At 42.9% G+C, this 24,909-nt stretch overlaps 1 protein-coding gene across 1 annotated transcript in view; it reads right to left on the reverse strand.

Annotated features, from left to right (window-relative positions):
* Positions 1–24,909, reverse strand: part of DYNC1LI1 (dynein cytoplasmic 1 light intermediate chain 1) — a 596,637-nt gene that overhangs the window by 485,435 nt on the left and 86,293 nt on the right. The window lies entirely within an intron of this gene.

Consider the following 24,909-nt stretch of genomic DNA (forward strand, 5'->3'; position numbering starts at 1 on the left):
CTGCAAAGGGCAGGGCGGGGCACACAAAGTACCCCCAAACCTCAGTAAGGGTCAAGAAACGAACATAAAAAGCCCTTGAATGCACACTGAAGGACACATACATTTTTGTCTGAATTCTTCTTTATTTCTCGTTTTCTTCAAGGTGCTTCTAGCCAACACCTGTTTTGCCCAACCTCATCACCAAGACTTCCTCAGGGCTTAAAATTAGTTTTCTATAGTTCATCCACGTATCCCATTTCTTCATAGGTTCTATAAGCCATTCAATGTAGTTGTTCCCCAATATAACTGCTCTAAGAAAAGTTATACTGTGAAAAAAAAATCTTAATTTAAAATAGGTGTTTGGAGGGAGGTAAGTGGGTTGATCTGCGCATTTCTTTCTTCTTCTGTTTCTTCTCTTTGTTTTTTCTCTTATAGTCTGAGATGTTTAGTTTTGATCTGTTTACCGTAAGCAAAATGTTTGTTACCCTACACTTAGTCGCTTCTACACTGGTGAACACTGTATCCGTGAAATAGCTAATGAACCTCAAGAAGGAAGTGTACCGAGTGGTTGTTTTCCCCACAGTGTATGCCTAATTGAAAACAATAAAAACAACTTGAGAAAAAAAATAGCTAGCTAGCTAGCTCTAGACTATTGCGCAAAGAGTTGCGCAAGTCTCTGTTGGTCTTCTTGGACCAAGCAATGGGCTCGCCTGAAAGCTAGTAAAACATCGAAAAGAAAATATAACTTATTTGTAATTCCAGTTCTGCATCGTAGGAATCCTCACTGAAGCCACAAACATAGAATGTTCCAGCCAACACGCAGGGAAGCCAGTACACTTCTCTTCCATAGAATAGCAGAAAGAAATCTCCATTTGAGGTTGATATTTCAAAGTAAGTCATTTACATGTCAACTCATACATAGAGGTAAGGAGGAAAGCTTTTACTGAGTTTTTCCTCACTGGAATAGTTAATTTAGCGAATAAAAAAGCTGCTGTTGTAAAAGCTTGTCTTCCGGTAGAATGTTTACGACCTGCTGGAATTCCTGTGTCTGACTCACTGGTTTACATTCTTGTTGCAGTTGGTATTCTACTTGTGAGTTTGAACTGTGGTGCCTGGTCTTAAGGTGTCAGAGGGTTGTGGCTCAAAGTACCTCCACACCACTGGAAGGAGAGCACCTTTTATTTATTTATTTATCAGCCATGGACGAACAGGTTGAAGGTTGGGTCAAGGACTATCATGTCTGTAAGGAAGCAGAAAAACACTTAAAGGTGGGTTTAGGAACATTGGAACAGGAACATGTGAGTACTCCTGCACATGTATGGGAGAAGGTTGGTTTAGATTTCATTGGTCCGTTTTTGTGGCTGCCTGAACAGACAAGGTACGCTGCTGTTATGGCGGATGCCTTATCCAAGTGGGTGAAAGTTGTCTTACTGCATACAATTTATCATTGCAGTGCTTGGTGAAATCTTTAGCAGCAAGGGAAAGCCATAATTCCTATTTATGTACAACGTTACCCTGTTAAATTCAACCAAGATGTGTGAATGTTTACAGGGTAAAGGTGTTAGCCATGTTTGTACTTCACTTTATAATCCATAAGGGGATGGTTTGGTGGAGAAGATGAATAAATTGGCCAAAGTCACCATGGAATTCGTAGTTAGGTCAGGACTACCTGTGCAAGGAGCATGAAAGATAGGTTGTGAGCTCAACCCCCTACTGTAAATTCTACTACAGGTATGTCTCCTTTTGAATTCATGCGGTGTAGGTCTCCTGGCACCAATCTAGTGCATTCTTGATCGAATTATATAATCGCACACACCAATGGTAAGGCCCATAGAGCCTAGGTAATGGATCATTTTATAAACTAGGGAGATTGGGCCAAGGTCAAGCAGGATCGATGTGGTCAAGGTTTATTCAAATTTAAACGACCATTTAAAATTAAAGAAATTGGAGTAAATTTGTTGAAGTTGGAAAATGGTCAAACGCGGAACTTGAGATGAGTAGCCTTGTATCAAATAGGAGGGTTTTGTCAAGAACAGGAAGGTTGCAGTGGGTGGTTTCTAAAGGTAGATGATGATTTAAAAAAAGGGGGGGGGGGGGCGAGTACATCTTTAAACAAGGGTGCCAACAAGATTAGTGAGACGGGATAACTCTTTCTTCCTCTTATAGAAAGGTGCTTCACAAGGCACTGTGAATAAAATGTACCTGAAAAATGCGGGAAAGCAGATGATTTTGGTAATGGACTGTGGAAGAGGTCGGCTAGAGAGGAAAATAAGTGGATTTGAAGTTAAAAAAAAAAAAGACAAACCTCGCAGGGTTTCTAGGATCCACTCAGCATGAGCTGGTAAAAAGAACTGAGATTATGAAGCCAACTGCCAGTAAAGTGCTTGTTGGAAGAGGGAATCTCCTGAGCACCTTAAAGGAGTAGTGTCCTCTTTCTCATCTAGTGCATGTTCACTTAGTAGGCATTCTTTGTCATCATTCGTTTCTACTGAAATACAGGAGCCCCCCCCTAACGAGTTAGAGGTAGCGGCTAGGTTTATCCTCCTTTATTAGAACATGTCACACAAAAAATTCGAGTACTTCAAAAGAAAACCTAGCCAATGGAAGTGATGTTCGGATACAGCGAGAATCCGCTGCATTCGTTTTCTAGAACCCCTCACCCACCAGGGTTACCCCTGGGTGGCATGCTTCATCATTGGGGTTCATCCCAACCCTCTACGGATTGAGGTGTTCTGCGACTAGGCGATTACGCAGGAACACTTACTGGTTTACTATCAAAAAATGAAGTGGAGGGGAGTGGACAAAGTGAGGTTAAAAATGAGTAACTAGTGGGCCACTATTTTATTCCCGCCGCTAGTTAGCAAGGTTAAAATCAGGGGTGTATACTGGAAAAAAGACCGTAATGAGACTGGTTAGCTCAGTAAAGTGGGGGCAACATGTTTCGAGCCATTCTCCTATTGGCTCTTCTTCAGGACTACATGGCAACAAGCCCCGTTTAGTGCCACTCCTAATAAGTCCTTTAATAAGGACACACTCGTACATACATAATGTGCATGCACTCAAAAATACATACTGTTAGTAAGGTATTATCCTATATCTGTTAAAGAAAGGAAAATATTAGAAGATAATAGAACTGTTAATGCAGCTGGCAGGTCACAATGGCCAACCTGTCTAAAAACCACCCGTATGCTATAATTGTAACCAAAGATCACTCATTATAGCGTGGAAAAATTCTCGCCTCACTCTGTGGTTAGTGGAGATAAAAAAAGACTTGTGGGACAATACAAGACAAAACAGTGCACTTAACATTCGGGAAATACTTCCATAAACATACTTGGAAAACGCTAAACTTAAGTGTCATGGTTAAAACCAGGGTTGAGGGGCCTGTAGTCAAACCCTGACGGAAGAGAAAAGGAAATATCCCAAATGAGAAAAACAGACTGCTGCTTGGCTGTGCAATTCGAGTAAACACGGCGTCCGCCGTGTGGGCTATTCTTCCGCTTGGAAGATACCCCAGTGAAATGGTGTCTGCCATGTGGTGAAAAAATATCCTGTCGGGAAAGCCACCCGTTTACTTACTTCTTCATAGACCGCCTCGGCTCAATCACCAACTTTCTGCCCTGGGGACTGCCTCGTGGTGTGATGTTGCTCCGGTCCCTTCTTATCTCATCTGTTCGCGCTTGGGCGACGTGCGCTGGAACTGAGCCGTGCGTCAGCCCGACGGAATAGAACGCTCCGTAATTCAAAATGGGCATCGTTATTGGCATAATGAGCGCGCCATTTTGGAGAAAAAACGGGCGAGTGAATTAGGTGATGTGTGCTTAGTTGCAAGAACATTTTAAAGAGATTTCTAAGAAGAGGACTTAGTGGTTGCTTTTAGTCGGGTCTTTATGCTAAAAAAAAAAAGGAGATATACTTAAACGCATGCCCAAAGGTCATAGAATCGGAAAGGAAGAGACCTGGCTTTAATATAGGTAAGGATTGGAGAGCCATATAAACCAAGGACAATGAAAAAAATTGAAGCAAAAAGAAAGAAAGCAATAAAAATACAATTAAAAATTAAAAATAAAAAGTAATAAATAAAGTTGGATACACCAGGTTGCCCTGGGTTAACCAGCTCCTAGTTCCATATTATAGTTGTTTTCTCGGACAACGCCTCAGTAACAAATGTATTTTAGTTGTTCATTTCATTTTTCATCTGGGATTATAGGTCTAGGATTCCTACCTGCAGCGAGCCTGGACAAATTTAGGTTAAGCTGCGAGATCAATGAGTTCATCCGGAAAATCAAACTGCAAGTCTTCTTTGCGTGTAAGCAAACCCTCAATGCAAGCAGCGGCAACACAGGATTAAATCCAAAATCCACTTTCACACCACCATCTTCAAACTTACCGGTGGAACTGCTAGCATTCGAGAAGATAGTCTTGAAGGCAGAAGGGGAGATTGAGCCCAGGAACCTTCCACAACACCACTAAGGAGGAATAAATTACCATCCAGCAACTGGCGACTGACACCAGTGTTGTGATAAAACCAGCGGAAAAAGGAGGAGCAATTGTCCTACAAACCACGGCAGCATACTGCAGGGAATGTTTGAGACTCTTGGATGATGAGAGAAACTTCCAGCGGATTAGAGATGATCACACAGAGCGCATAAGAATACAGATAACTTGTATGGTTGAAGAAGCAGTATTACATGATAGGATTACCAAAAAGGAAGAAGATTTCCTTATCGACACCAATCCCAGAATCCCATATTGTTATACAATTCCTAAAATCCACAAATTTTTGGAACACCCTCCAGATCAACAGATTGTATCAGGCATAGGTTCAGTGTTGGGACCTGTAGTGTTCTACTCTTCCCTCGTGGAGACTCTCGTGAGTGAGGGGCTCCGCAAGGAAAGCGTGGAACTGTGAGGATGTAATAATAGGGCTTACCTTTGAATGTGGTTAACAGCACCGGGGAGTCAGTTGATTGTAGCTGTTGGCTCCCGGAGGTTCGTACTTGCTTGTCTGGTCGAGTTATTCAATAAACTTGGAGTTCACACATATGTATAGTCCGGATTATTCACTACACAATTGATGGCGACGATCTCGGGAAGACCGGACCCTCGCATTCTTCTGTATTCTCATTTTTGCATGATGTCGGCTGCAGCCAATCGAAGGCTTATTGGTGCTTCCTTCGCCTCGACGGCTATCATTGGACCACTGATTTCTCACCTGTGCATCAACCGTTTGCATTGGTCTGCAGCACAGAAACCCCGCCTCCAAAGTTATTTTCTTCGAAGAGAAGGCGAGACTTTGAATCGTCTCCGCTCCCCGTAAAGCGCAGAGTGTTGTCAATCTACTTACTACACAGATTCAAAAACCGAAGAAGTGAGTTTGACGAGCTGTGTTGGTGGTGAGTTTTCCGTGGTGCCATTCTTCTCTTGTGAGGTGAGACTTTACATTGTTCTACCACCATATACTCTGCCATGTTATTCGACATATTTTACTGTTCAAGTTCACAATTTTCTCTTGCTGATTGACACAGCTTTCACTGTGTGAGCCTAAAAGTTGTATCGGCAGTTCAAGGTGTCTTCGTAGCAAGTCAAAGTACGCTGATTTGCACAGCATTCTAACTGTTCTCATTTTTGCTTTGTTACTAACTTTTCTTCTGCTCATTCTCCAAGAATTTCAGTCGCTTATTCGCACAGCTAATTACACGTTTTTATTTTTTCCTTGCGAATCCTGTGACACTAATTTCACTTGTTCTAGTTAATGTTATATTTCATTATACAACTTAGAATTGCAAAACCTTAAGTATCATAAAAATTCAGTTGTACTACGTTTTTCCACATTTGAACAGGTTACTATGTCCACTCCAACAACCAACATTACTGTTAACCCACTCAAAGAATTTATGTGCGTTCCTGGTGATCCTCTTGTTCCTTGGATACAGTGAAAAGAATACTTTATTAATTACTTATTTACTATTGACCATGCCAATAAGTTATCAGCAGACAGGAAAACAGGTTTATAAATGCATAGTTTAGGACCTTAAGACCTAAGAATTTATAGCAAACTTAATAAAGATACTGTTGCTGGGGATGAAAATGTTTTTAACCAAGCTATTAGACAATTAGATAATTACTTTTCGCCCAAAGTGTGTATTGGTGTAACGCGCTTTAAATTCTTTCAAAGAAAACAACTTAAGAATGAATCACTTGACGATTTTGTTACAGCGCTTCAGAAACTCGCTATAGATTGTAGGTTTGACGTTATAGAAGAAGAACTAATCAGAGACCAAGTGGTCATGCATGCGTTTGATACTTCCATACAAGACAGGTTATGGGTTAATGGTGATAAATCTCTTAAAGATGTTCTTGCTGTGGCTAGAAAAGCAGAGTTATCTGGTAGGTGTGCCAAAGCCCTAAAGAATGATGATCCTGATAGCGCACAACAGGAAACTGTTGCCAGGGTTCTTTCTAATAAATCCAAAACCCATCCTACTGCCAAATCTTCTGTGAAGAGAAATGTATATTCCAGCAGTAAAGAATTCAGATGCTACCGATGTGATAGTAGACACCATCTAGCTAATAAGAATTGTCCTGCCCTAAAAAAAAAAGATGTACAGTTTGCAGGAAAATTGGTCATTTCAGCCATGTTTGCCATGCTAAGAAATCTGGAAAAGATAAAGTCAAATGTACTGAGTAAGGTCATGTATCTTCTCTAAATGAAGAAAGTGATGATGAAGGTTGTTTTGTGTCAAGCCCCACGGGTAATGTAGTCCTCAACATTTCACATGCTAATGATTCAAACAAACCTATTTGTTTAATGTCTATAGGAGGTATTGATATTCATATTGCAGCAGATTCAGGTTCTCCATTCGCCATTGTTAATGAAGCTGTATTGTCCGACAGATTTGTTAGAAAACTTGGTCCTGAATTACTTCAACCAGATATTGCTTCAGAGAGTTACACTGGTGAACACATTGATCTTCTAGGCTTTAGGAACCTTATTTTTAGGTTCAAGAATAGAACTGCACTTTGCAAACTTTAGGTTTCCAAGAAAGGTCCATCTGTTCATGGGTGTGGAATGGAAATCCCAGAGTTTCTGTTTCAAACTATTGACTCTCCTATTATGAAAGAAAAGTCAAAAAGGGAGTTGAATACTACTACTTGGAAGTGTGTCCTCATGAATGTAAGATCATTAATCAAACATAGCTTGGAATGTGCATCATTTATAGAGAATGAAGGCGTAAAAATTGCTTTCATCACAGAATCATGGACAGATAATGCCTCAGGCCCGGATCTAGTTAAAGCCACGCTTCCCAACTATGTTTACTACACTTTAAACAGGCCCACTGGAAGAGGAGGTGGTCTAGCGGTCATTTATCACTCTTCATTGGCAGCTATTTTTAATACTGGGGGGGTGGAAGGCTGTGAAGTGTTGGACTTCTCCTTTCACCTATCCACTAAATAAACCTTTCAAGGTGCTTTAATTTATAGGCCACCTGGCCCAAGAAGCAGTTTCTGTATTCAGGCTGGAAAATGTGTAGAGAGTAGCATTACCCCTAGCTCCTACACAGTTTTAGGTGATTTTAATTTTCATCTGGAAGCCATCTTAGATAATGACACAGCCAAACTATTAGATCTTATGAAGTGTAACAACTTAGTGCAAATGGTGTCAGGTGCGACCCATCAGGCTGGACACACACTTGATGGTATTTTTTCAAATAACCCTCAACTGCAGGTTTTGTCTATTCTTCCTTTACTTTGATCATAAGACGGTTCTTTTTAATCTCACCACTCCTGAGCAACTGGTTCAAAAACCTACGAAAAAAGAATTGATGATAAGAGCCTGGAATAAGGTATCAGCTGGAGACCTCATTGAGGTCCTCAATGATACCTTAGTTTTGCCTCCTAATAATCTGGACAAGGCCACACAATGTTACTCAAACTGGCTAGAAGATACAGGCCAAAAACTAGCTCCGAGTAAAATATGCCAGTTTACAAGACAATCACCATATATCCCGTGGTATTCACAGGATTTGAGGGATCAAAAGCTAATTTGCAAACATCTTGAGAGAAAATGGCGAAATAACTATTTAGATTGTGACAAGGAGGATTATAAATGTGGACTTGCTAAATATAAAAAGCTGATCCACACAATGCTAAGGCGTCTTTCTTCTCCATGAAGATTAGCAAAGCAAAAAACTCAGCTAGGGAACTATTTAATACAGTCACCAATCTGGCTAATCCGGGAGCTATTACTATCACGCCTAGTAAGGGACTTTGTGACAAACTCGCCAATTTCTTCCACCAGAAAGTGAATGTCATTTTCTCCACCTTTTCTCAAGTTAAATCTGAGACAATTCTGGACAATGGGGATGATCCCTCAGTAATAAGGAAAGCCTGTCTGGATCAATTTCTTGAGCTCACAATCGATGACACTATTAATCTTATGACAGGGATCAAATCTGGATCCCCCTCAGATCCTTGCCCGATATCCATAATTAAATTAGCAGCAGAACCAGTTTCACGAGTTCTTACTCCCATTTTTAATACTATGCATAAGGAAGGATACTTTCCTCTAGAATGGAAAAAAACCCTCTATTCTGCCAAATTTAGATATAAAAGACCCTAATCATTTTAGGCCTATTTCCAGATTACCGCTGCCGGCCAAAATTGTGGAGAAAAACCTAAATACTCAACTTAGTTTGTATCTTGAGGAGGCACAAGTTTTGGATCCCACCCAGCACGGCTTTAGAGGGGGCCATAGTACGGAATCGGCTCTTCTTAAATCCACTGAAGAGATCCGAACCATTTTAGATAATGGAGGTAAGGCCGCTCTCATCATGTTAGCTCTCTCTGCAGCCTTTGATACGGTCCATCACAATTTGTTGATGGACCGGCTGCAGGAGATCGGAGTTCAGGGATCCGCATGGAAACTATTGAAGTCCTTTCTCACTAATCAAAGTCAGTCAGTGTCAGTAGGGGAATTCTCTACGGAACCCTTCTCTTTACCTTGTGGGGTCCTACAGGGGTCTTCTTTGAGCCCCACTTTGTTTAATGTATATGTCTACTCCTTGGCGCAGCTCATTCAGTCTTTCGGGTTTAGCCTGACCTCCTACGCCGACGATACACAAATTGTGGTTTCTCTCCAAACAAATGAATGGCGAAATACGGCAATTCGTTTCAGGGACTGTATGAGCGCTGTTGGGAACTGGAAGGCCAGAAATTATCTTAAATTGAAGACTGAGGTGGTCTGCTTTGGCAATGCCCCTACGTTCTGGACCCCTCAGTGGTGGCCTGACACCATGGGTCTGCTCCCCACTAATAGTAAAAAGGTAAAAAATCTTGAGTTTGGGTGGATCACAAGCTTAGTTTTAGCGATCAAGTGAATTCAGTGTATTCTGCCACATCCTTTGCCTTAAGGTCCAGCAAGAAAGTTCTCCCGTTCCTTCCTATAGTGTGTCATCAAACAGTAGTCACTGCACTCACTATGTTCAGGCTTGATTACTGCAACAGCCTACATCTTAACATGCAGGAAGGAATAATGAACAGATTGCAATTATTGCAGAACGCCGCCGCTAGGCTGATATCAGGCATCCCTAATTATGCATCAGTCTCCAAGGAGATACGGAGCCTTCATTGGCTTCCACTTAGAAAACGCACCCAGTTTACGGCATTGTGTCTGGTGTACAAGGCGATCCACGGAACAGGTTCAGCGTATTTAAAAGAGCGGCTAGTATGGTATACTCCCACCAGACCGCTCCAGTCCGCGGCAGCGAAACAGGTTTGTGTACCTCGGGCAAAAAAAGCCTCTTGGGGTGGCAGAAGTTTTGTAGTGAACGCAGCTAAAGCATGGAATAAGCTCCCACTACATCTAAGAGAGCTGACTAATCTTTTGGCTTTTCGCAAAGCCTTAAAAACATGTTTTTTTTCTGAATAATTCTTCTCTTTGATGCTGAGCTTTTTGGCAATTCTCACACAGCGCCAGGACACCCTTGGGTAACAGCAGCGCTCTATAAATGTTATAAATAAATAAAATAAATAAAAATGGAAAGATCAGAGAAAACTTAACACTATCCTTGACCCTAATGGTATTGAACAAGTTCTCTTTGTAAATGAAGGTGAATGTTTAGGTAAAATGTTATGTGATAAATTTCCTGTTATTTTCTCTGGCACCTTGGGTAAATTGGAAGGTTTTGAACACCACATTCACCTCAAACCTGATGCTTCTCCTAAAGTTCATAAACTTTGTAATATTCCTTTTTAGGTCTCGCCTGAGCCAGTGCATGCGCTGCTCTGCGAGGCATTTAGTAAGCGGGGTTTTCAGTGTGCTACCCCATGCTTTTGCTGGCCTAGCGCTTGAGTGCACGCTTGCATGCAGGCGCGCAGCCACCAGCTTGCAGTGCCCGAGGCACCATCTGGAGCACGATCACTAACTTCTGCACTTTCGCGCGCGCACTCAACTCCCGGTCGCGGCCGCATGTTTTGCTTGTTGCGCGGCCAATGCTTGTTAAGAACAAGCCGCACCGGCATAACTCAGGTCACCGGGGAGCCTAGTGCACTTACTGCCTGTGCCTGCATGGCTGACCAGCAGTCGCCATTCCTTGGAATATTTATGCTTCACCAAGAATTCCATACGCTTCAGTTGACCACAGTGCCGTATAAAGCTCAGCTGTCACTCCAATACAGGTACCGCCCCTTGGGTTAATTCCTCATCAGTGCCTCAATTTTCTGCTCCTGTCGAGGCCCTGCTTTCAGCCCACTGCGGCTCCTGGATTACAGCAAGGAGCATGCCGTTGTTCCTGCTGCCACTGCCCCACTTGCAGCACGCCACCCACAACACACAATACAGCGTCCCTCGGCGGCTTACGGGTTGCGGATTGAAGTGCACACAGCTTGTCCGTTCGTCTTCTGAGTGACTGCACATCGCATCACTTCCGGTACCTCCAGATAAGATTTCCACTGCTTCTCCTTCTGTCACTACAGCTCCCCTGAAATGTGCCGCTTTCTTTCAGACTCTGCTATTCTACCTCCTGAATGTCACTGCACCTCTACACTGCCCTCCTGTCACTACAGCTCCCTTGACATGTGGCGCTTCCTTTCAGACTCTGCACTTCTACCTTCTGAATGTCACTGCACCTCTACACTGCTCTCCTTCTGTCACTACAGTTCCCTTGACATGTGCCGCTTTTTTTCAGACTCTGCACTTCTACCTCTTGAATGTCACTGCACCTCTCCCCTGTATAATCTACTTCTCTTGCCACTCTGCCTCTCCTCTTAGCCAGTGCCTTTCCCTCTACTCTCATGCAAGCGTAATTTCACTCACCTGTGCTTCTCATGTCTCTCTTCCTAATATGATCAGCCTCAGTGCCTCCTTCATGTACCTATAGTTCTCTGCTTCACGCCATTCCTGTCCCCATGCTACCTTTGTCACTACACATCACCTGCGCAGTCTACTTTCCTTATCATAGTAAGCCTCGCTTTAACTCTGCACTGCTCAGCTTCACACTGTACCCCTCCCTTTCACACTGTACCGCTTGTCTTTTACAATACCGCTCATCTTTCCACTTTACCTCCCCAATGCCACTACACCCATCAACCATCACAGCGTTCCTCTTCCTGTGCCACTGACAGTATCTATTTATTACTCTGCCACGTGCCACCTCAATGTGACTTCACCTCACCTCCACAATCTACTTCCCTTCACACTGCACATCTCTCCTCCTCATCACACAGTACTTACTTCTCGCCATGCCACTGAGTCTCTAACCACGCGTTTGTACCACTGCACGTCACATAGCACATTCGCCTCTCCCAGTTGTGCTGCGCCTGCTCCAATACGACAAACTGCTTCACTAAACACTACTACAGCAGTGCTGGCCGCAGTGTCACTGGCAGCAGGTAGACGCATCCACCTACTGCGCTACAGAAGCACTTGTTTTAATTCCTCCCACCTCATTCCGTCCACCAGCCCCCACCCCCCCACCTTCACCCCTCGCCACACCAGCTCTGGTCGGTATCAGCTGCTACTGGACATATGTCTGGGAGCTAAAAGCTTTGACATCATTTAGGGGTCAGCAGGGGTCACAACCGCGACCCCTGGCTTTACCCTTGCGACCCCTGCCACTGCCTTTGCGACCCCTGGACACAGAGGTGGCAAAATCAGGGCCAAAAGCATAGGGATATCTTGCATTCCCAGCATCTGACTCCAAGCTTGTTTCCTGCTCATTTTTATTACACTAATAGTGAATAACAGTTTATTATTAACTATTAGTGTAGTAAAAAGTGGAGCAGCAGGGTCTGGAATTGACCTTCACTGGCATTTAATGTAAGGAAAATAAAATGGTTTTAAATGTCTGTTGTGTGGTGCATCTGGGTGAGAGTTATTTTGAGAGTGGATATGTGTGACGATTTATGTTTCTAAGTAGTATTGTGTGTGTGTGTGTGTGTGAGTAAATAGAAGTAAGAGTGAGAGAATGCGAATGAGTGAGTCAGGCTAAGAGTGAGTACAAGAGGCTGAGTGAAAAGCAGTGAGCGCTAATGAGTGAGCCAGACTGAGTGTGAGAGAATGAGTGTAATGAATATATGTGAGCATCGCTGAGAATGTGTTATGGCTGCAAGTATTTTGTGGACCTGGCATGCTTCTTGGCTTATAGAAGAAGCACCATTGGCAACATCCTGACACTGGCATACTGGAGACAATGCTTGCATACTGGATACCCAGGGCAAAATGCTGGCCACACTATAAGTCAATTTGGCGCAACAATGTCAGTGCCTGCATACTGGAGAAAATTCTTGGCACAGTTGACACCTGTGGCGAATTACTGACGCTGGCAGGAAATGGGAACTGGAGGAAATTCTTTGCATGTGGAAGTAAACTGTGGTATATGTCAGAGACCATCCAGGTCAAAATGTGGTCTTTCATAATACATGGAGAGCAGGATTGGCAAAATCCTGGCACTGGCATATTGTATGCAATGCTTTTTCAAAAGGGGTGCCCATAGCAAAATACTGGCTCTAGCAATGAAGGTGACATATGGGGCACACATAGGACATTTAAAAAACATAATTGGGTCAACTCATTGGGACTGTCAGATTTCAATAGCTTGGCACACCATAAAAACTTGAAATGCACATTTAGAGCCCATCTGTTTTCAAAAATTTCGAGGGGGAAAGAAACCTCCACCCTCCAATCCCCACTAGAAGACAGACTCACTTTGCTTGCTTATTACAATTCAGGTAACTATTCCTTTAACATATTATATCTGTATCTCTACATAGATGATATTCAAAAATAGACATTTGTTTGTTTATATTAATCATGAAGTTATTACGGAACTTTACTGATGTTAATTATTGCAATGTCATCTGGATTAAGGCCATCTGACGTCACTAGCTAGGAAGATTCAAAGTCAAAGGTCATATGATGTTACTTCCTATGACATCATTGAGGTCAAAGGGTATATGATGTCACTTCCATTACCCCTAGCATTTTGGTGAATTGACGTCCATGGTTAAACCACCATGCAGTGAGCTATGAACACTTCCAAAATTACAAAACATGACTGAGTGAGCACAGAAGAGCTGGGTTCTCAATTGTAAAATTGCACCAGGGAAACCGTCCATGGAGTGAACTCTATAACTGTGAAATTGCAATGGTGCCATTTACTTTCCAATATGTATTGCCTCTGTCTTTTCAATATAGCATACCATTCCCTTCTGTTTGCCTCATCCCCAGAATGTCAGCCCTGCAGAACATCTGTCAAAGTATTTGATCATAAGGCAAACATTATGCAGGTGTTCTTGGAAGTAGGTGATACAATTTATGTGGTCACATTTGAAGCTCTTGTCCATAAACAACAAGTTTCACATTTGCTGGACAGCAGGTGCGACTGGCTGGTCAGGAAGAAGAGATTTAGTTGTAACACGGATATCTTGGTTGGTTTTCTAGAGAGGGAACAAAGAATGTTGTGGTTTTTCTGCAATAGTATCCAAATGCACTAAATAAATTAAACCTGCGATGTAATGTGCCGATTCCACTACCGTGCTATCTTGCACCATCTTCAAAACCAGCAGCATCACCTACAAAGGTATCTTGATTGGTACCCGGGTCTGTCTGGCTGACAAGGTCATCATTTCCAGTGGCTCTCAGTAAACCCGCAGTCATAACACTATCAGACCGGAGACAAAGAATGGGAAATGGGTATTCTCCATTAGTGCAGCAAGGGTTTTTAACGGCATCCCCATATCCAACCTTGTCGCACTTCAGAAAAGAGCTGAAGATGCAACTCTTTAAAGAACACTACATTACAAGGCAGTAACAGTCCACTTCTGCTCTCAGAAAGCAGTTACCCCTCCAATCTCTTGTTGACTGTCTACTTTCGCCTTTGACCTTATACAGCGCACCACTGCCTTCTAGTTTGCTTTGCGCAATATAAGCACTACACAGAGACATACATACTGACCACACTCAATGAGGTCTTCAGATTGTACATTCATAAGGAGGTTCCCTTGCTTTGTTTCCTCTGATACTGAGTTTCATACTTGAGTGCAATTCTACTTGCGAAAACTTTTTACAACTGTATCCCATCTTACTAAGGATTTCCAATTTCATTGGTTACCTTCTGTTCCCCAATTTCACCATTGACTAACAGTCGGTCCTGGTCTCTCTGTCACTCTTGCTATCAACTGAACCAGACTGAACCAGAAAACAAGCATTGGCATAGCCAATAGGTCTCGCCTTTGGGGCCTTATAAGTGTTTAACCATGCAACAGTTAATGTTGTTGCACCAAGGATATTGTGCTGCATAACTAAATACTTATGAGGTCCCAAAAGCGAGACCTATTAGCTATGCCAATGCTTGTTCTGTTAGGGATGAGGTGGAGAAAGAATTAGGTAGGTTGGTTGAAGATGCTGTTATTGAATCTTCCCAATGGGTTTCCCCATTGGTCGCCGCTTGGAAGGCCAACGGAAAGCTCAGGTTATGCATTGACTTACGCCATCTTAATGATATTTTAATTGACCAGTTTCCTTTACCCAAAATTAATGAAATGCTTACAAAAACTAGAGGTATGGAAATTTTCTCCAACATTGACCTTTCCCAAGCCTACCATCAGATCCCTCTTTGTAATGCTTGCAAAAATCTCACTGCTTTCATTTCTCACATTTGATGCCGTACGGCGTAGCTTCAGTTGCCGCGGTGTTCCAGCGTTTAATGTACAGAATTTTTGGTCATCTGGATTATGTTCTCATCTTTCAAGATGACATTCTTGTCATGGGTAAGAAAAATAATGATCACAAAACCAAACTGCTCCTTGTGCTTTCCCTGTTGAACAAATTTGGTTTGACTGTTGAATTTTCAAAGTGCAAGTTTGCAACCAATAGTGAGAGTTATCTTGGTCATATAATTAGTGCTGTGGGTATCAATCCTAAAGACAAGTTGGTCTCTGCTATTATTGATGCCCCTAGTCCAAAAAACAAGGATGAAGGCAAATCCTTTTTAGGACTTGTGGAGTTTTTTTTCAAAATGTGTAACAATTTTTCAAACACAACCTTTCATATAAGGCAACTTCTTAAGTCCAATTCTAAATTTGTGTGGTCTACTTTGTGCCAGGAGGAATTCTCGAACATTAAGATTGCTATTGCTTCTGCTCCGGCCCTTCAAGGCTTTGAAACTTGTGGTAAAAACAATCACTACTAATGCCAGCGGCACTGGTATTGGTGCGGTATTGTCACAGGTTGACAATAAAGGCTTGGAGTCCATTGTTGCTTATGCATCTAGATCTTTATCTCCTGCTGAGTGCAAGTATGCTGTAATTGAGCGTGAAGCACTCTCCTGTGCTTGGGCTTTAGAGCATTTTCGCACATTTGTTTGGGGCAGTGAAGTCACTGTTAAATGTGATCACAAACCTTTGGTTAAAATCTTATCAAATGTTGGTATGGTTAATGCTTCTGCCAGGTTAGCACATATTTCCATGTGAATATTAGATTTTCTATACAAAATTGAATACTTGCCTAGTAAGCGAAATGCTGTTGCCGATTTATTGTTACTCTTACCTGTTCAAATGGTTGAGAACCAGGATGATCTTATGGATAATGTTCAAGTTGCTTGATTGTGGGACCATGGTCTTGATTGCTTTCAAAGAGAGGAGTGGAATGAGGCTTTGATTAAAGATAACTGTTTAAAGAAAGTTTTTGAATTTTTGGGCAATGGTTGGCCTCACAAAATGGATGTAAAAGATGTAAAATCATATTGGGAAGTCAGAGATGAGTTATCTTCTTTGGATGGAAACCTTATGAGAGGAGATTAAATTGTTCCTCCATTTGATTTAAGAAATAAGATTATTTCTTGATGCCATGATGGACATTTAGGTATTTTAAAAACCAAGTATATTGTTAAAAGCAGGTATTGGTGGCCTCGTGTGGACATTGAAGTGGAGAGAGCTGTGAGAGATTGTGGATTGTGTTCCTCTGCTGACAAAACTCTTAAAACTTTAAGGCCTCCTACGAGTGACTTTATGCGCCCGGAATCTCTGTGGGAGTACGTTGCTGTGGACATCATGGGTTCTGGGAAGTATGTTATTTCTATGATGGACGTGTTTTCTAAATGGCCTGTGGTCAAAGTTATCAGGAAATTGGATACGGACACAGTGATATCGTTTTTTGATGAAGTTTTCCTTAGTGAAGGGACCCCTGCTGTTATCATTAGCGATAATGGTGTACAATTTACTTCGGAGGTCATGACCCAATATTTATCCTAATGTGGCATTCAACACAAAACCACCTCCCTGTATAATCCCAGTGGAAATGGTTTGGTGGAGAGGTACAATAGAGTTTTGAAGGGTGCCATTCAGTTGGCTTTTTAGAACAACATACCCTGGGAAACACAAATATTTAAAACTCTCTGTTCTTATAGAGATTCAATTGTAGATTCTACAAAATGTTCCCCTTTTCGAGCTCATGAGGGGGAGAAAACCCAGAGCTAAGTGGTATCCTGGTTGGATTAAAAGTTGTGGAGAAGTGAATTGGTCTTCTTCGGATGTTAAGAACAATCTCCTTCTTAAACATGACAAGTACAAAAATATCTATGACACGAAACATAACACGCATAAGGTTAGACTTTCTGTTGGCCAGTGAGTCAGAGTCAAGAAACCAGGTTTTGTGCAAAAAAATGAAAGTAAATTCTGTGAACCACTACGCATTGCAAAGCTCCAATTGCAATTGATTATGTTGTCAACAAGTCGTCTGTTTTACATGATTTTTCTGACTGCCCACAGGGTCATCCTGCCCAAAAAAGTGAAGCCATCGTTTCGCAGGACGTTCCTCAGGCTGAAGATACCAACATCCTTGGCAAAAGGATCATCAGATGTCGGGTTGTTTCAAATGATTATGTTTGTAATTAATGTTTAATTTGTTTGTAAAGGAGGAGATGTGTAGTGTTCTACTCTTCCCTCGTGGAGACTCTCGTGCGTGAGGGGCTCCAAAAGGAAAGTGTGGAATGGAGGGGATATGTAATAATAGGGCTTAACTTTGAATGTGGTTAACAGCACCGGAGAGTCAGTTGATTGTAGCTGTTGGCTCCCAGAGGCTCGTAGATCCTTGTCTGGTCGAGTTATTCAATAAACTTTGAGTTCTCACATATGTGTAGTACGGATTATTCACTACAGAACCCCTTTCAAAATTTGCAGATGCCTTCCTGCGACCCCTGATACAAGGGACTAATACACACCTAAGTGATACTAAAGCTGTCCTGTACTTATTCCAGGACATACAATTCTATCCAGATACCAACATTCTCATCCGACTGGACGCGGAGAGCCTATATACAAGCCTCCCACACAGAGAAACTTTGGACATCATCAAAGAGGTTCTCTTTGATGATCTATCATACACCAAAAAGCGTTACAACAAACAAATGATGGACGGAATGCTGACAATGCAGACATTCTCCCCCAGTCAAGAGATCTGGGTTAAATCCATCGTTCTTTTGCCCACTACGCCACCCCAGTTTAGACATGGCCATATGCAAATCAGTCTTGACCCTGTGCCTCATGGGAACAGTCCAGCCCGAACTGCCAAGCCATGTCTTCCCTGGACCGGAATCAAGCATCCTAGGACCGGTTTCTGGCTATCAGCCGTCATCAGCCAAGACACCTGGTTCTAGAATGCTGCAAACTGGCTGTAACAGAAAACTTCTTTCGCTTCGAGGGCATGCTATTCCAGCAACAACACAGGACTAGAATGGGAAGCACTTTTGCCCAGAGCGTGGCAGGGATGTATGTACATCATTTGGAATCCCATAGAATTCTGGCAGAAACCAACCCATTCCTGCAACACATAAAACAATGGAAAAGGTATATATATTTTGGTGATCTGGGAGGGTGAAGAATCAACAGCCGAAGAATGAATCAGATGGCTCAATATCCAAGACATCTTTCTTAAGTTCACCCACACTATGAGCAGATCCAAGCTAATATTCCTTGATCTCAACATCATCGCTGCCGACGGGACCCTCAAGACAACGACTCCCGAAAAACCGACAGCTAATTACTGTTTATTGCTGTATGACACCTTTCATCCTAGGCACTTGAAAGAAAATCTCCTGTTTGGGCAGTTTCTTAGAATATGAGAAACTGCACGGAAATGGATGACTTTAGAACGCAGGCTGTGAAGTTATCCGACAAACTTATAGCAAGGAACTACCCAAAACGAATTGTGTCGCAAGCAAAAAAACAAGTAAGGAACAACAGAGATTCCCTTTTGGAGGCATGTCCAAAACAAAACAGAGGAAAACACAAGACTTATTTGCATTACCACAGTCAACGTAGCCTCGGATCGAGTTGCTAAAATAAAAGGCAAACATTGGAACTTCCTCAACAGCGGACAACTCAACATCCCCAAACTGATGTTTTCCCACAGGAGAGGTAAGAGCCTGAGGGACATACTTGTTCACACCCGCCCAAAACGAAAGAAACCAGAGGAAACAATCAAACTACGATGGGTGCCCCACCAAAAGGCCACTACCCCTGTGGGAACTGCAGTGTCTGCCACCTCACGACTATTACCAATACAGAGTCCTTCAACAATGGAATGAGTTGGGAACTGCGCAAACTAACTAATTGTAACACAACAGGAGTGGTCTATCTGATCACGTGCCCCTGTAACCTAAATTATGTGGGCATGACCACACGTAAAGTGAGTACTAGAATCTGAGAGCACTGCAGTAACTTCAGATGCCAACGCATCACCATGAAAATGTCATCGCACTTCATTGAACAAAAACATGCACCCAAGGATTTGAAATGGGTGATCCTGGAACACTTAAAAACTGGAGAGAACTTTGAACAACAACTCCTCGAAAAAGAACAACGATGGGTCTTCAAACTTCGAAAGGATACCCAAGGACTGAACACCACCATTCCATGGGACCTCTTCAACAGAGTCTAACCTCACCACAATTTCTCATTAAGAATCTGGAACCTCTACCTATAATCCCAGATGAAAAATGAACTAAACAACTAAAATATATACGTTACTGAGACATTCTCAGAGAAAACAACTATAATACCAATCTAGTAGCTGGTTAACCCAGGGCAACCGGGAATATCCAACTTTACTACTTTTAATTTTTAATTTTAACTGGGGCTTTCCCAGACGGTATATTTGTTCCCCACATGGCAGACACCGTTTCACGGGGTATCTTCCAAACTGAAGTATAGCCCACACGGCGGACACTGTGTTTACTCAAAATGCACAGACAAACAGTAGTCTGTTTTTCCCTCAATTGGGATATTCTTTCCTTTTCTCTACTGTCAGCATTTGACTACAGGCCCCTCGACCCTGGTTTTGACCATGACGCTTAAGTATGGCGTTCTCAAAGTATGTTTATGGACGTATTTCTTTAGTGTTAAGTGTTCCGTTTTGTCTTGTATTGTATTGTCCCACGAGTGCTTATCTCCACTAACCACAGTGTGGGGCGATAATTTTTCCACGCTAAAATGAGTGATCACTGGTTACAATTATTGCGCACCCACAGCAATAAACACATTTTATTAAGCTTTTGGGTTTGCAAGTAAATAGTACATTCTTGAATGACTTTCTTGTACATTTTATATAACACTGTATACATGAATTCTTATATTTCCGTACAGATCCAGTAGTTTTCCCAAAAACATTCCCTTAAACTTTGCCGCTGTGATCTAATCACTCCCGTTCAGGTGTATAGCACTTCAGGGTAATCACTTCCGATACTGGAGGAAAGGACAAGGGGAGAGGGAGGGAGAGATAGGGGGAGGCAAGGAGGGGAAGAAGGAAACAAACATAATGAGTCCAAATCACTGTACAGTTGGGAATCAAGCATGAGAACACACTGACTTTGGGACTATAGCTGATCTTCTCGCAGCACTTAGAGACCTGTAGGTATTAGGCGCTCTATAAATCACAATTAACAATAACAATTATCTATATGGTCATTCAGTGTATTCTGGGGACCTTCAATCTCCTCTCCCATCTCTGCTTTAAATTGTTCTAACAGTTGAGCCCAGTCTAGGGAGATAGGATTCTTCCTTAATTCTCTATATTCCTCTTGCCGAAGCGCCTCCCATTTGGCCACAGCCATCAAATAACCTGCTCCCTCCATTTGCCTTCTCGTTGTGCTGTGCGGGATTTCCATCGCTGTGTAATCAATCTTTCAGCAAGCATCAGGAGTAATCCCGCAAAGCAGCGCAGTAATGTCGCCTTCTTTGGGGGAGGGAATAGGCCCAGAAGACAGGCCTCTATAGTAGCCCAAGGAGAGCGCTCTCTAAGTAGGGAAAGCATTTGTGTAACCTCCAACTAAAAACTTCCCCAATGTAGGGCAAGTCTATAACATGTGAATGAAGTCAGCACTGTGATGAGAACATCTTGGACATTCAGAGGAAGCAGTGGGATACACTTTCTGTATTGTCAGCGGTGTGACGTAGGCCTGTGTAATATTAATAGCTGTATTGTTTTTAATTGGAAATTACGGGAGACCCGCCTACGATGTTCTAGGACTAAGGCCCACTCTCTATCTTCCAATTCCCTTGCTAGCACCGTTTCCCATGTTTGCCGAAGAGGCAACAGCGGAGTACTCTGATGTTCCCTCAGTCTCCGGTATAACCACCTAACAAGGTGGCACCCATGACCGATTATGTGAATGGTCCTCAATTATTGAAAGGTAGGAGGCTTTCTGGTCCAGTAACCGATTTCTCAGAATAAATTGGGTAATTGCAGCGTGTGTGAGGAATAAGGTGCCTGGTGCTGCGTTGGTACGCACAAATTCGTCCTGGGGCATCAAGCTACCATCTAAAACCCACCGTCTCCGTACCGGCCTGTGTCCAGCTCTGTAGCAGAGTATTTGACAATATTCCACGCAGGGTGGGTAGGCCACAGAGTGGAATGTTTGCGGCATAAGGGATAGGAACCTTTGCATATTTTAGCACCTGTTTCCAATAATGTATTGCAAAAAGCAGGAGAAAGGAGGAGGGGCGGGGAGGGGAATCTCGCATCCTGTCAGCCTCCGGGCATAATGCCTGTAGAGTTCTGCAGACGTTAAGGAGAATATCCTATTTCAAATAGATTATGGCCAGCTAACCAATATGTCAGCTATTGCAGCTGCCCAACTATGCAATACGCCTTAAAATCGAAGCCCCCACACCGCCCACGGCGCTCGGAAGCTGCATTTTGGCCAAGGCTAGTCTATGCCGGCCTGTTCCCCAAAGTAAAGACGATAATTAGGTAACTAGTGTTTTAAAAATTCATGTCGGGAGTACAACAGGAAGGTTCACAAAGTGATATAGGAGTCTGGGCAGCATGACCATTTTAAACACAGCTAAATGGCTAGCCACTGTTAATGGCAAGGTAGTCCAGAACGATCAAGGGGACTGAGGATAGGGGCATGAAGATGCAAACTAGAAAAATGGGCAAGTGCGGAAGGAAGATTATTACTGGCAGAGGCGGAGACAGGCAAAGGCACCAGCACCATTGACAGAGCCAGAGCATGGGGACAGCTAGTAGCTGCCCTGACGGCACCTGAGCAAGAGCAGGAACAACCAACACCAGATGGCACCCCTCCGCGAGACCAAGCAGCAGGTGAGAGACAGGGCCCCGCTGGGAAGGTCCCGCCTTCCCCCCCCCATATCGGGCAAAAAGCAGGTGGAACACATGCTCAATAGATCCAATCTCAGGGAGGTACCAGTCACCAATCATCATCAGAGAAAAGAGAGTAACTAACGGACGCAACTCAAGAGAGGGACGGAGGGAGGAGGGAGGGAAGGGGGCACCAGTTGGGAAATTTGAATTTAATGCAGCAGCAATACACTGAGAATACTGTAAGCAATGTATAGACTGAACAGAATGTAAATTGTTGATATACTTAATGCCAATAAAATCTGGTTTTAAAAAAAAAAGTAGTCCTGAACGATACCGGAGAACAAAGAGAATTAATAATTCTAACCACATTGCATCTATATTGTCTGCACTGGCCCTGCAGATGTGTATTCCTAGCTATTTGAAGGTCGCGGGCTCTAAATTGAATTGCAACTGGACAAATTGTAAATAGGGTCTGTTATAAGTGTCTGAAAAGGAGTATGCCACAGACTTTGAGGAAGATATAAAAAGGATATTTCACCGAATCGTGAAAACACGGCAGCTATGGGTTGCATGTCCATATTCAGATTTTTAAAATATAGTAGCATGTCGTCTGCGTAAAGTGATACAGAATGAGTTGTCTCACCTGTTGGGATACCATATGGGGCCATAGTATGACGCAAATGGTGTGCTAGGGGCTCCAACGCTAGCACAAACAATAAGGGTGATAGGGGGCATACCTGACGTGTGCCACAGTAGACATGATATGCAGGTGATACGGTTGTCCCTCCCTTAGCACGGGCTGTGGGGTTTGTGTAAAGCAATTTTACCAAATTGCAGTATTCTGGGGGCAACCCAAATTTGGCCAATACGGCTAGCATATAAGGCCAGCTCAGGGTATCGAACGCTTGGCGTACATCTAGTGATAAACATCCCGCTAGTGGCGCTGATGCAGAGTCTGCATGTATCAAGGCATGCAAACGGCGAATATTTAGTAAGGTACTGCGTTTGGGTATAAACCCACATTGGTCCGTGTGTATTAATTTGGGAAGCAAGGGGAGCAGTCTCAACGCAAAACTTTTACTAGGCATTTTGTATTCAGTATTAAGGATTGATAAGGTTGTACATGACGTGAGATCAGTTGGGGTCTTATCAACTTTCAATAGGGACGTGACTAATGCCTCTCTAGCAGTGGGAGGCAGAGAGCCGTCTGTAAGTGAGGTGGCATAAAGTTGCAATAATTTTAAAATCAATGATGCTGCAAAAGTTGAGTAAAATTCAATAGGGAGCCCATCTGAGCCCGGGGTCTTATTACAAGCCAATGCATTTATAGCCGTACGGATCTCCGCTGGGGTGATTGGGGCTGCCAATTCCTCAGCGTTTGAATCAGAAATGGTGAGGAGTTCAATATCTCCAAGAAAGTGAGCAGTCTCTTCCGTCATATCTAGGGAGGGATTTGTGTAATGTTCCTGAAAGGTCCTATTCATTTCAGCTTGAGAAGTGATCAATGTGCGCTGGGTATTATATATCGCTAGAATGGGTGTGGGAGTTGTTTGGGTTTTGATCAGTCGTGCTAATAATGTGCTAGCCCTATCAGCTTCAGCGTGTGTGCAAAGTGTATATGCGTTCAAGTCAATCGTTCTTAATCGTTCTAACAATTCTGCATATTTTATCCTAGTTTCTTGCAGATTTTCTGCCCCTTTCGCATCTACTTGGGCTGTCACTGCCAGTGCCTGCCAAGTGTCCTCCAATTCTGTTATGTCTCGAACTCCCTCCATTCTGGCTCCTACTAAGGACCCCATGGAGACTTACTTTAAAAGCCTCCCACTCCATGGATCTACTCATGGCTGTGCCTTCGTTTTCCTCAAACTATGTGGTTATGGTAGTAGCTAATGTGGTGCGGAACACTTGATCCTCCAAATGTAAGGGTTGCAACCGCCACATTGGGATAGGTGTGGGGGATTGGTCCCAGTTTAATATTGATTCTATAAGATTATGATCCGATATAGTTTTGCCCAAATAAGTACTCTGTTTAACGGTCGGGAATAAATCTGGTGTACAAAGGAAGTGATCTAAAAGGGTGGTCAAGTTGTGCGAGTGGGAATAATAAGAATATTTCCGCATATTAACATGTTGTGATCTCCAAACATCAAATAGATTCCATCCCTGTGCCAATCGAGTCAGGGTAGCAGCTTGTGATATAGCGTCAGTGTTCGATAAGGGAGGATGGGATCGGTCCAGATGCACATCAAGCACTGCATTAAAATCCCCACCCAATATCCATGGGTATTGAGACCAGTCAGAGTGCCCGAGATATCCGTGATAAAAAGGCATCTTGGTCCACATTTGAAGCATAAATGGAACCCAATACAACTTGTTTACCGTCTAGGGCCCCCGTATAGACAAATACCTGCCTTGCTCATCTATCTTACTCTCACTGAGAAGGGACTCCAGCCTGTATCCAAATTGCAGCTCCTCTGGAGAAGGGGGAATACGCTGTTGCATAAAATTGACCCCTCCAACGTCTCCACAATTTACTAGTTTCCAATGGTATTAGATGCGTCTCTTGGAGATACACTATTTGGGCTTCACGGAAATGCAGTTGTGCAGCTATTCTATGCCACATGTGGATCGCCCCCATTCCCCATACATTCCAGGATATGATCGTATAAGATTTGGTGACCGACATCATCAGAAATTATTTATAGAACCCCCTTCGTTTGTTCCAGACATTATATCCCAATTATAGTATAGTGTATACTGGCTAAAGTGTCACTGGAGCCACTTATGGCCTGTTTGTAGGGCCTTTACATCGTATTCAAGCTATGCAG

This window comes from Triturus cristatus, chromosome 10 (genome assembly GCF_964204655.1).
Source record: "Triturus cristatus chromosome 10, aTriCri1.1, whole genome shotgun sequence".
Classification (NCBI taxonomy): domain Eukaryota; kingdom Metazoa; phylum Chordata; class Amphibia; order Caudata; family Salamandridae; genus Triturus; species Triturus cristatus.